General features: G+C 46.4%; 1 pseudogene; it reads left to right on the forward strand.

Moving 5' to 3' along the window:
- The first annotated feature begins 6061 nt into the window (after positions 1-6061).
- Positions 6062-6182, forward strand: LOC126107171 (5S ribosomal RNA; annotated as a pseudogene).
- Positions 6183-12174: the final 5992 nt, after the last annotated feature.

The following is a 12174-nucleotide window of genomic DNA, read 5'->3' on the forward strand; positions in this document are numbered from 1 at the left end:
AGAACGTTTCGAGAGGAAGACCGAAGGATGAATACAGTAGTACTGTCGACAGCAGACAGCGTATGGCGTGACGGCGCCGTATGCCGATCGTGTGTAAAGCATGCTAGCGGCAAGACACAATCAATGCCCGCTCTGCGCGATAGTAATGAAAATAGTATTTATGACAGTGCTGCCAAAGCAGGGTTACTAAAAACAGCCTTCCGAATTTCATTCACCAAAGAAGGCGAAGTAAATATTACAGAATTCCAGTCAAGAACAGCTGCCAACATGAGTTACTTAGAAGTAGGTATCCTCGGGATAGTGAAGCAACTTAAATCAGTTAATAAAAGCAAGTCCACTGGTCCAGACTGCATACTAGTTAGGTTCCTTTCGGAGTATGCTGATGCATACCCAAAGACTGGAAAGTGCCACAGGTCACACCAGTATTCAAGAAAGGTAGTAGGAGTAAGCTACTAAATTACAGGTCCATATCATTAACGTCGATATGCAGCAGGATTTTGGAACACATATTGCCTTCGAAAATTATGAATTACCTCTAAATGGAAATGTAAATTCCGTGTGGCTAGGGCCTCCCGTCGGGTAGACCGTTCGCCTGGTGCAAGTCTTTCGAGTTGACGCCACTTCGGCGACTTGCCTGTCGATAGGGATGAAATGATGATGATAAGGACAACACGAGTCCATGAGCGGAGAAAATCTCCGAACCAGCAGGGAATCGAACCCGGGCCGTTAGGTAGGCTGACCACTCAGCTACCAGGGGCGGACATTAGCTCGAAGAGAACGTCTATTGACACACACTCAACAGGGATTTAGAAAACATTATTCTTGCGAGACACAACTACCTCTTTACTCACACGAAGTGTTGAGTGCTATTGACAAGGTATTCCAAAATGATTCTCTATGCCTAGATTTCCAGAAGGCTTTTGACACTGTACCACACAAGCGACTTGTAGTGCAATTCTGTGCTAATGGAATATTCTCTCTGCTACGTGACTGGATTCGTGATTTCCTGTGAGAGGGGTCACAGTTCACAATAAATGACGGGAAGTCATCGAGTAAAGCAGAAGTGATTTCTGGCGTTCCCCAAGGAGTATTATAGGTTCTTTGCCCTTCCTTATGTACATAAATGATTTAGGAGACATTATTAGCATTCGTCTTAAGTTTTTTCCAGACGATGCTGTCGTATACCGTCTAGTTCATACATCAAAACATCAAAACCAATTGCAAAACGATTTAGATAAAATACCTGTATGGTGCAAAAACGCAATTGACAGTAAATAATGAAAAGTATCAGCTCACGCATATCGCTGCTAAAAGCGAAGTCCCTAAATTTCGGTTACGCGATAAATCAGTCAAATGTAAAAGCCGTTAATTCAATTAAATACCTAGGAATTACAATTACGAGAATTTAAACTGGAAACAACACATAGAAAATATTGTGTGGAAGGCAAACCAAAGATTGCATTTTATTGGCAGAACATGTAACGAATCTACTAAAGAAACTGGCTAGGGATCCTTACCAGATAAACTAATAGAATACATCGAGAAAGTTCAAAGAAGAGCAGAACGTTTTGTATTATCGCAAAATAGGGGAAAAAGAGTCACTGGCATGATATAGGATCTGAGATTGACATCACTGAGACAAAGGCGTTTTTCGTAGCGGTGGAATCTTCTCACGAATTTTGAATCACCAACTTTATCCTCCGAACGCGAAAATACGAGGGTTGGAACTTTAATAGTGGCAACTATGTATTTACAGCTCGTACAAAATACACTCCTGGAAATTGAAATAAGAACACCGTGAATTCATTGTCCCAGGAAGGGGAAACTTTATTGACACATTCCTGCGGTCAGATACATCACATGATCACACTGACAGAACCACAGGCACATAGACACAGGCAACAGAGCATGCACAATGTCGGCACTAGTACAGTGTATATCCACCTTTCGCAGCAATGCAGGCTGCTATTCTCCCATGGAGACGATCGTAGAGATGCTGGATGTAGTCCTGTGGAACGGCTTGCCATGCCATTTCCACCTGGCGCCTCAGTTGGACCAGCGTTCGTGCTGGACGTGCAGACCGCGTGAGACGACGCTTCATCCAGTCCCAAACATGCTCAATGGGGGACAGATCCGGAGATCTTGCTGGCCAGGGTAGTTGACTTACACCTTCTAGAGCACGTTGGGTGGCACGGGATACATGCGGACGTGCATTGTCCTGTTGGAACAGCAAGTTCCCTTGCCGGTCTAGGAATGGTAGAACGATGGGTTCGATGACGGTTTGGATGTACCGTGCACTATTCAGTGTCCCCTCGACGATCACCAGCGGTGTACGGCCAGTGTAGGAGATCGCTCCCCACACCATGATGCCGGGTGTTGGCATTGTGTGCCTCGGTCGTATGCAGTCCTGATTGTGGCGCTCACCTGCACGGCGCCAAACACGCATACGACCATCATTGGCACCAAGGCAGAAGCGACTCTCATCGCTGAAGACGACACGTCTCCATTCGTCCCTCTGGCTGACACTGACGGCGGCGGTGCACAAATGCTGCGCAGCTAGCGCCATTCGACGGCCAACACCGCGGTTCCTGGTGTGTCCGCTGTGCCGTGCGTGTGATCATTGTTTGTACAGCCCTCTCGCAGTGTCCGGAGCAAGTATGGTGGGTCTGACACACCGGTGTCAATGTGTTCTTTTTTCCATTTCCAGGAGTGTAGATACGTGTTTCAAAGATTTACTGACCTTCAAAGTAGTCACCAGCGTTGTGTATAACCCATTGCCTGCGATGTGGAAGTTGTAGGATAGTCTTAGCAGTGCCAGTTGTGTTGACAGTTCGAGCGGCGCGGTCTATTGCCCAACGAATTTGTAGCAGTTCTGAAGCGTACTTTGTTGACGCCCACCTACATGGGGAGAAACGATGATCATAAAAGAATAAGGGAAATCAGATATAGGTGTTCGTTTTTTCAACGCGATGTTCGATATTGGAGTAATAGAGAAACATTGTGAAGGCGGTTCGAGGAATCCTCTGCCAGATACTTAAGTGTGATTTTGAGATCTAGATGGATGCAGAACGCTAAGTTGGAGCAGCTGGTATTTGAACTCTGTAGGTTCACTCCTGTTGTGATGAGGCACTGGTTCTAGTAATGATGGAGAGGGACCGAGGTAGCGCGTCACGATATGAGCCCACTAGCCTCTGGATCGGGCTGTTGACTTTGCACCGTGCGGGTTCAGCGCTGGTGTGGCCCTCACAGCCGAAACCCAGTGGCAGCGCACTAGCTCTGCTAGGGTCGCGTTGTGAAGTACACGGCAACATCTACATACATACACTCCTGGAAATTGAAATAAGAACACCGTGAACTCATTGTCCCAGGAAGGGGAAACTTTATTGACACATTCCTGGGGTCAGATACATCACATGATCACACTGACAGAACCACAGGCACATAGACACAGGCAACAGAGCATGCACAATGTCGGCACTAGTACAGTGTATATCCACCTTTCGCAGCAATGCAGGCTGCTATTCTCCCATGGAGACGATCGTAGAGATGATGGATGTAGTCCTGTGGAACGGCTTGCCATGCCATTTCCACCTGGCGCCTCAGTTGGACCAGCGTTCGTGCTGGACGTGCAGACCGCGTGAGACGACGCTCCATCCAGTCCCAAACATGCTCAATGGGGGACAGATCCGGAGATCTTGCTGGCCAGGGTAGTTGACTTACACCTTCTAGAGCACGTTGGGTGGCACGGGATACATGCGGACGTGCATTGTCCTGTTGGAACAGCAAGTTCCCTTGCCGGTCTAGGAATGGTAGAACGATGGGTTCGATGACGGTTTGGATGTACCGTGCACTATTCAGTGTCCCCTCGACGATCACCAGTGGTGTACGGCCAGTGTAGGAGATCGCTCCCCACACCATGATGCCGGGTGTTGGCCCTGTGTGCCTCGGTCGTATGCAGTCCTGATTGTGGCGCTCACCTGCACGGTGCCAAACACGCATACGACCATCATTGGCACCAAGGCAGAAGCGACTCTCATCGCTGAAGACGACACGTCTCCATTCGTCCCTCCATTCACGCCTGTCGCGACACCACTGGAGGCGGGCTGCACGATGTTGGGGCGTGAGCGGAAGACGGCCTAACGGTGTGCGGGACCGTAGCCCAGCTTCATGGAGACGGTTGCGAATGGTCCTCGCCGATACCCCAGGAGCAACAGTGTCCCTAATTTGCTGGGAAGTGGCGGTGCGGTCCCCTACGGCACTGCGTAGGATCCTACGGTCTTGGCGTGCATCCGTGTGTCGCTGCGGTCCGGTCCCAGGTCGACGGGCACGTGCACCTTCCGCCGACCACTGGCGACAACATCGATGTACTGTGGAGACCTCACGCCCCACGTGTTGAGCAATTCGGCGGAACGTCCACCCGGCCTCCCGCATGCCCACTATACGCCCTTGCTCAAAGTCCGTCAACTGCACATACGGTTCACGTCCACGCTGTCGCGGCATGCTACCGGTGTTAAAGACTGCGATGGAGCTCCGTATGCCACGGCAAACTGGCTGACACTGACGGCGGCGGTGCACAAATGCTGCGCAGCTAGCGCCATTCGACGGCCAACACCGCGGTTCCTGGTGTGTCCGCTGTGCCGTGAGTGTGATCATTGCTTGTACAGCCCTCTCGCAGTGTCCGGAGCAAGTATGGTGGGTCTGACACACCGGTGTCAATGTGTTCTTTTTTCTATTTCCAGGAGTGTATTTGGCGAGCCACTGTATGGCGCATGATGGAGATTACGTTCTACCAAATGGTGACGTCGGTTGTATTTGTTACGTCATATACAAAAGAAATTACATATATATTTTATATATTTTATAATTTTAATTTGTCAGCATGATTCTTTCTCTCAGGGTTAGTGTCTTTTCTTATCATTTTTACTTGCGTGCATAAGTAAATATGAAACGGGTTCTCGAAGGGCCGCAGCTATTCATGTACCAACTTTAGATTTTGAACGTGGTGACTAAAATATAGTTGCCGTTAACTGAATTGAATGTAATTTTGTTAATTTCTATTTATTGATTGCAAAGCAAGGCTTGAGAGAATTTCGATTGTTGTCGTGGAGCGGCCAAGATAAAGCTTACTGAACTCATGGAATCTGTACAATTTATAAAATGAACTTTAACGTAAATTAATTATCTGTTGCAATTTAAAAAGGTTCTTACAACGAAATCTCTCGCATTTACATTTACTGGTAACACCTTGAAAAATAAATTAATACTTCGACGCGTAATGGCCGACCAGAGGCTGCATCGGAAGATGAGCTCCTCGCAGCGCAAATTATTGGAAAAAAAAATGCTTATTAAAAATCGTTAGCCACTGCGAGCATTTGAGGTGACAACTATCACAAAGAAATTCATTTTGTGATAACAATAACAATTTTATTTTAGTAATAAATACGAATACCTTACATAAAATATGTGTAGCCGCTCAATGACTGCCTTCCGTACCACGAAACAAAACAGTGAGTGTCCCATGAAGTACGTCCTTCCTCCTCGGCCGTACAATCGCGTCTCCTTTACGATCCTTTTTTATTTTCATAGACATTAAATAAAGATGCTACTCTTTAATTATCGCTGCATATCAGTTGTTTTAAGAACATTAACTATATCCTTTACAGTAATTATATTCACAAAATAATTAACTAAGGTTTACAACGGACAAAAATGTCAATATTTATGCGACGTACCATCACAACATCTAGTCGTTCCGTTTCCTGTTCCACATGTACATAGAGTGAAGGAGAAAGGACTTTCTATTTGCCTCTATACGAGCTCTAATTCAGATGGTTCAAATGGCTCTGAGCACTATGGGACTCAACTGCTGAGGTCATTAGTCCCCTAGAAATTAGAACTAGTTAAACCTAACTAACCTAAGGACATCACAAATATCCATGCCCGAGGCAGGATTCGAACCTGCGACCGTAGCGGTCTTGCGGTTCCAGACTGCAGCGCCTTTAACCGCACGGCCACGAGCTCTAATTTTCCTTATCTTAGTTTTCCTTGTGTGAAACGTATGGCCAACGGCCTTGCCGCAGTGGTAACTCCGGTTATCGTCAGATCACCGAAGTTAAGCACTGTTGGGCTTGACTAGCACTTGGATGGGTCACCGTCTGGGACTGCCGAGCGCTGTCTCGGCAAGCGCGGTGCACTCTCTCAGCCCTTGTGAGGCAAACTGAGGAACTGCCTGACTGAGGAGTAGCGGCCACAGTCACGAAAACTGACGACAGCCCGGAGAGAGGTGTGCTGACCACGTGCCCCTCTGTATACACGCCTAAGGACCTAGGATGACACGGACACCAGTCAGTACTGTTGGGCCTCCAAGGTCTGTTCGGACTGTTTGTTTGTTTATTTATAAAATGCGTGTTGGCGGGAGTAGAATTGCTCTATAGTCAGCTCCAAATGCCAGGTCTCCAGTTTCGTCTCAGTTAATGTTCCTTGAAAAGAACATCGCCTTCCTTCAGCAATTGTCAGTGGAGTTCCCGAAAAACCTCCGTAATACTTCCATGCTACCAGTAACAAATCTAGAACCCCGCCTCTGAATTGCTTCGATGTCTTCCTTTAACCCGACCTGGTCAGGATCCCAAACACCCGAGCAGTACTCGAGAGTCGGTTGCACCAGCGCTCTATGCGTAATCTCCCTTACAGATGACTCAAACATTCATGAAATTGTCGCAGTAACCGCCCCCTAGTGTAATACTTACATTCTCGTTGCATTTCTATAGCTGTCCAAGGTTAGATATTTAATCGATCTAACAGCGTCAAGTAGGTCACTACTACATCTATATCTACATGGATACTCTGCAAATCACATTTAAGTGCCAAGCAGACGGTTTATCGAACCACCTTCACAATTCTCTATTATTCCAATCTCGTATAGAGCGCGGAAAGAATGAACACATATATCTTTCCGTACGAGCTCTGGTTTCCCTTATTTTGTCTCGGTGATCGTTCCTCCGTATGTAAGTCGGTGTCAATAAAATATTTCCGCATTCGGAGGAGAAAGTAGGTGATTGGAATTTCGTGAGAAGATTAGTCGCAACGAAAATCGCCTTTCTTTTAATGATGTCCACCCAAAATCCTGTATCATTTCTGTGACACTCTCTCCCATATTTCGCGATAATACAAAACGTGCTGCCTTTCTTCGAACTTTTTCGATGTACTCCGTCAGTACTAACTGATAAGAATCCCACACCGCGCAGCAGTTATTCTAAAAGAGGACAGACAAGCGTAGTGTAGGCAGTCTCCTTAGTAGGTCTGTTACATTTTCTAAGTGTCCTGCCAATAAAACGCAGTCTTTGGTTAGCCTTTCCCCCCACAACATTTTCTGTGTGTCCCTTCCAATTTAAGTAGTTCGTACTTGTAATACCTAGGTATTTAGTTGAATTTACGGCTTTTAGATTAGACTGATTTATCGTGTAACCGAAGTTTAACGATTTCCTTTTAGCACTCATGTGGATCACCTCACACTTTTCGTTATTTACGGTCAACTGCCACTTTTCGCACCATTCCGATATTTCTTCTAAATCGTTTGCAGTTTGTTTTGATCTTCTGATGACTTTATTAGTCGATGAACGACAGCGTCATCTGCAAACAACCGAACACGGCTGCTCAGATTGTTCCCAAATCATTTATGTAGATAAGGAACAGCAATGCTGAACCCAAACATTACGGGACTATTTCTCCTACTCATCCGCATTAATGTACATTTTTCCACGTTCAGAGCAAACTGCCATTCATCACACCAACTAGAAATTCTGTCCAAATCACCTTGTATCCTCCTGCAGTCGTTCGACTGTACACCACAGCGTCATCACCAAACAGTTCCAGGTTGCTGCTGATCCAGTCCCTCAGACCATTTATCTACGTAGAGTATCGTAATTGTGGCCCGCCCGGCTAGCCGCTCGGTCTAACGCGCTGCTTCCCGATCGGGAAGGCGTGCTGTGCCGGCGCCCGGCACGAATCCGCCACGCGGACTACTGTCCCGGGGACCATTCTCCATCTACCTCAGCGAATGCGGGCTGGTTCCCCTTATCCCGCCTCAGTTACACTGTGTCAGCAACTGCTGCGACAACACCGTTTCCATGTACACGTACACCGCAAACATTTGAGGTTGCACTCGTCTGTTACGAGACGTTCCTGGAGAGGGTTCCACTGCGGGTCGAACCGCACGATAACCCTGGGTTGTGTGTGGGGCGGCGGTGGGGTGGGTGGACTGCTGCGGCCTGTTGTGGGGTTGTGAACCACTGAGGGCTACGGCGGGGACGAAGCCTCTCCGTCGTTTCTAGGTCCCCGGTTTAATACATACATCATAATGGTTCTGTCACACTTGTCTGCGGCACTCCTGACGATATCCTTGTCTGTAATGAACACTCGCAGTAGAGGACAACACACTTGGTTCTATTACTTGAGAAGTCTTTAACCCACTCACACGTCTCGAAACCTAATCTCTGTGCTCGTATCATCGTGAACAATCTACAGTGGGCACCATGTTAAACACTTACCGGAAATGTAGCAATATGCAGCGTTCCTGTTGCCCTTCATCCATGGTTTCCAGATTGTCATTTGAGAGAAGGGTAACCTGAGTTTCGCAACACCGATTCTTTCCAAAACCGTGCTGATTTGTGGACAGAAATCTACACTGAAGCGCCGAACAATTTTGTATAGGCATGCGTATTCATATACAGAGAGAATACGGCGCTGTGGTCGGGAACACCTGTATAAGACAACAAGTGCCTGGTCCAGTTGTTAGATCTGTTACTGCTGCTACAGTGGTAGGTTGTCATCATTTAAGTGAATTTTAACGTGGTGTTATAGTCGCCGCACGAACGATGGGACACAGGGTCTCCGAGATAGTGATGACCGTACGACCATTTCACGAGTGTAACGTGAATATCGGGAATCCGGTGAAACATCAAATCTCCGACATCGTTGTGGCCGGAAAGAGATCCTGCAAGAACGGGATCGACGACGACTGAAGAGAATCATTCAACGTGACGTAAGTGCAACCCTTCCGCAACGTGCTGCAGATTTCAATGCTGGGCCATCAACAAGTGTCAGCATGCGAATCATTCGATGAAACATCATCTGTATGGAATTTTGGAGCTGAAGGCCCAGTCGTGTACCCTTGATGACTGCATGACACAAAGCTTTATGCGTCGCCTGGGCCGCTCAGCACCGACCTTGACTGTTGATGACAGGAAACATGTTGAGTGATCGGACGAGTCTCGTTTCAAATTGTATCGAGCGGATGGACGCGTACGGGTATGGAGACAACCTCCTGAAGCCATGGGCTTTGCATGTCAGCAGGGGACTGTTCAAGCTGGTGTAGTCTCTCTAATTGTGTGGGATGTGTGCAGTTGGAGTGATATGAGACCCCTGATACGTCTGGACATCGCTCTGAGAGGAGACACGTACGTAACCATCCTTTCTGATCACCTGCATCCATTCATGTCCATTGCCCATTCCGACGGACTTGGGCAGTTCCAGCAGGGCAATGCGACACCCTAGACGTCCACAATTTCTACAGACTGGCTCCAGGAACACTCTTCTGAGTTTAAACATTTCCTCTGGCCACTAAACTCTCCAGACATGAACATTATTGAGCATATCTGGGATGCCTTTCAACGTGCTCTTCAGAAGAGATCTCCTCACACTTGTAATCTTACGGATTTATGGACAGTCCTGCAGGATTCATGGAGTCAATTCCCTCCAGCACTACTTGAGACATTAGTCGAGTCCATGCCACGTCATGTTGCGGCTCCCGTGCGTGCTCGCGGTTGCCCTAAACGTTATTAGGTAGGTGTACCAATTTCTTTGGCTCTTCGGTGAAGTTCCACACACTCTAAACTGACAGCAAACCAATACATTCACTCTTCACATCTGGACTTGAATCATGCTGTGAATTCCGGAAGGCTGAACTCTCTGTGAGTGTATTTGGAACGCAAGAACTCTCTTCCTGAAGTAGTTGTGGAAATCATCATGTGGATTTATAGGAACCTTAACTCGCCCAGACCTCCTCTGAAAGTCTACATGTGTGGACTCAGAATGCCAATAAGTCTTTCAATGATACTATCTGGATAAGAGTATCAAAACATGTTTCTCTGAAGTTAAATAGACTGGAACAGGGAGTTAGTGATGCTGTACTAAAATTTAATGATGCATATACGGGGAGAATAAGAGTTCTAGCCCTTCGTAACATCTTCCCAGGCTGTCATGCAATAGCGTGGTTGAAATTGTAAGTCGAGACACCAGCCAGAAGGAAGACGCTTTTAGAGGAGGAGGGTGGCAGAGAATATGACGCTAAATATGCTGCTGGCTGCTTCTGAGCGTTAATTGAAATATATGAGCGAGTTTTTATCATATTGAATTTTAGACACGATATTCTCAAAATGACTTATTTATACTTTATGTACCTATAAATCAAAAATTACCTGGGATAGCTCCATGAAACTGTGTTTATTTTTTAGTATAACATACTGCGCCGACTGAGGCACAATCATGGGTTTGAATCTAAGGGCTTATATGTACAAATATTCACAATAAAAATGGCATGTTTAAAAAAAAAGATTACTCTCATTCTTTTGCATCTTGTGTCTTTAGTCTGCTTCAGTAGACATAAATAATATGGATAAATTACCTGTAAAAGTTTTAGATTGTTATCTTCTTCGGTTCCAAAGATGAAGGTACATAAACTTGGCTCATTTAACATTGACCGCATAGGTCCATAGGGCCTGCAAAGTCATCTTACGATTTCTGCCATCACACTGTCACGTGAATTTACGTAAACTATGGTAAAACACTGTTTACTTGCTTAAGTAATTATTCAGCTTATCTGATTAGCAACTATTTCTGAAGTGCATTTACGTTCAGGAAAATATTCAGATTTCTCTTCGCAAAACCACCATCTTCTCCCTATCTTCTCCCTATCTCTGGTTAGTCGTTTCTTTTCTACAACGCTAAGAATCACACTTTCACTCATTTTCATGGGAATGTAAAGAGAGGACTAAAGAAGTGTGACTAGTAAAATAAAACACAGTTTACATGCAGTTTGTGATCAAAATGGCCACACTGTGACCGAATTATTTCGCGTAGCTTCTGCTTGTGCTACCACAGACTCCGATCATCAGTATAACGATCTATTACCAGCCCGAAGGACTTAAACGGAGCGAGCGAACAATACCGCTCGAATATCTCACTGGCGCTATCTTCGGCTCAGGCATGGATGTGTGTGATGTCCTCGGGTTAGTTAGGTTTAAGTAGTTCTAAGTTATAAGGGACTGATGACCTCAGATGTTAAGTCCCACAGTGCTCAGAGCCATTTTGCACTATCTTCTGGCGGGTTGTAAATGCCTGAAAAGTGAAACTTCTACTCGCAGTCGTGTAAGTGACGTCACTATTTCTAGTTGGGACTCGTCCACGACGTACGCTTTGACTTTTTTATGAGTGCAGCGAGAGGAGCAGCAGCTAGCGCCGGCAGCGATTGCTTTAATAGCTGAGTGAGTAGCCGCTTGTTCAGTCGCTCAGTGGCCGCGAGTTTTCCGAACTGCACGGCGTAACTCAGTTTGTGGAACAGCGGGGGAGGGAGAGAGACGCGGAGGGAGTGTGTCTCTCTGCCCCGAGGCAGCAGCCGCCATTGTGTGCGCGCTCAATGGGACGCCGTAACAAAGGAGAGCTGCACAAAGGGGAACTGTGACCTCGCCCCCACTCTGTATCGTGTCACAATTTGCTGCTCGCCGCTCCTTCTTTACACTTCAAACTGTCGCCGACGCGCTGGCAAATCATATCAATGCTGTTGTCCAGGTACAGTAGTAAAGATTTGCCTCCATACAATAAGCCCGGTCTTATCTTAAATATGTAATGCGTCACTTACTTAAGGCATCTTTCCAGAGAGACTGAAGTACGCCATTACTAAATTGCTCTTTAAGAAATGTGACAAAGAGGGACGTCAATAACTGCCGGCGTGTTTCACTGCCGACATCATTTTCCAAAATTTCCGAGCAGCGATGTATTCTAGAATAGTATCTTACCTAAACCCCAATAATATCCTCAGCAGATTACAATTTGCGTTTCAGAAGAGTTGCTCTACTGAGAATGCCCTTTATGTGTGCACACGCCAGGTTTTACAAACTT

This window comes from Schistocerca cancellata, chromosome 10 (genome assembly GCF_023864275.1).
Source record: "Schistocerca cancellata isolate TAMUIC-IGC-003103 chromosome 10, iqSchCanc2.1, whole genome shotgun sequence".
NCBI lineage: Eukaryota > Metazoa > Arthropoda > Insecta > Orthoptera > Acrididae > Schistocerca > Schistocerca cancellata.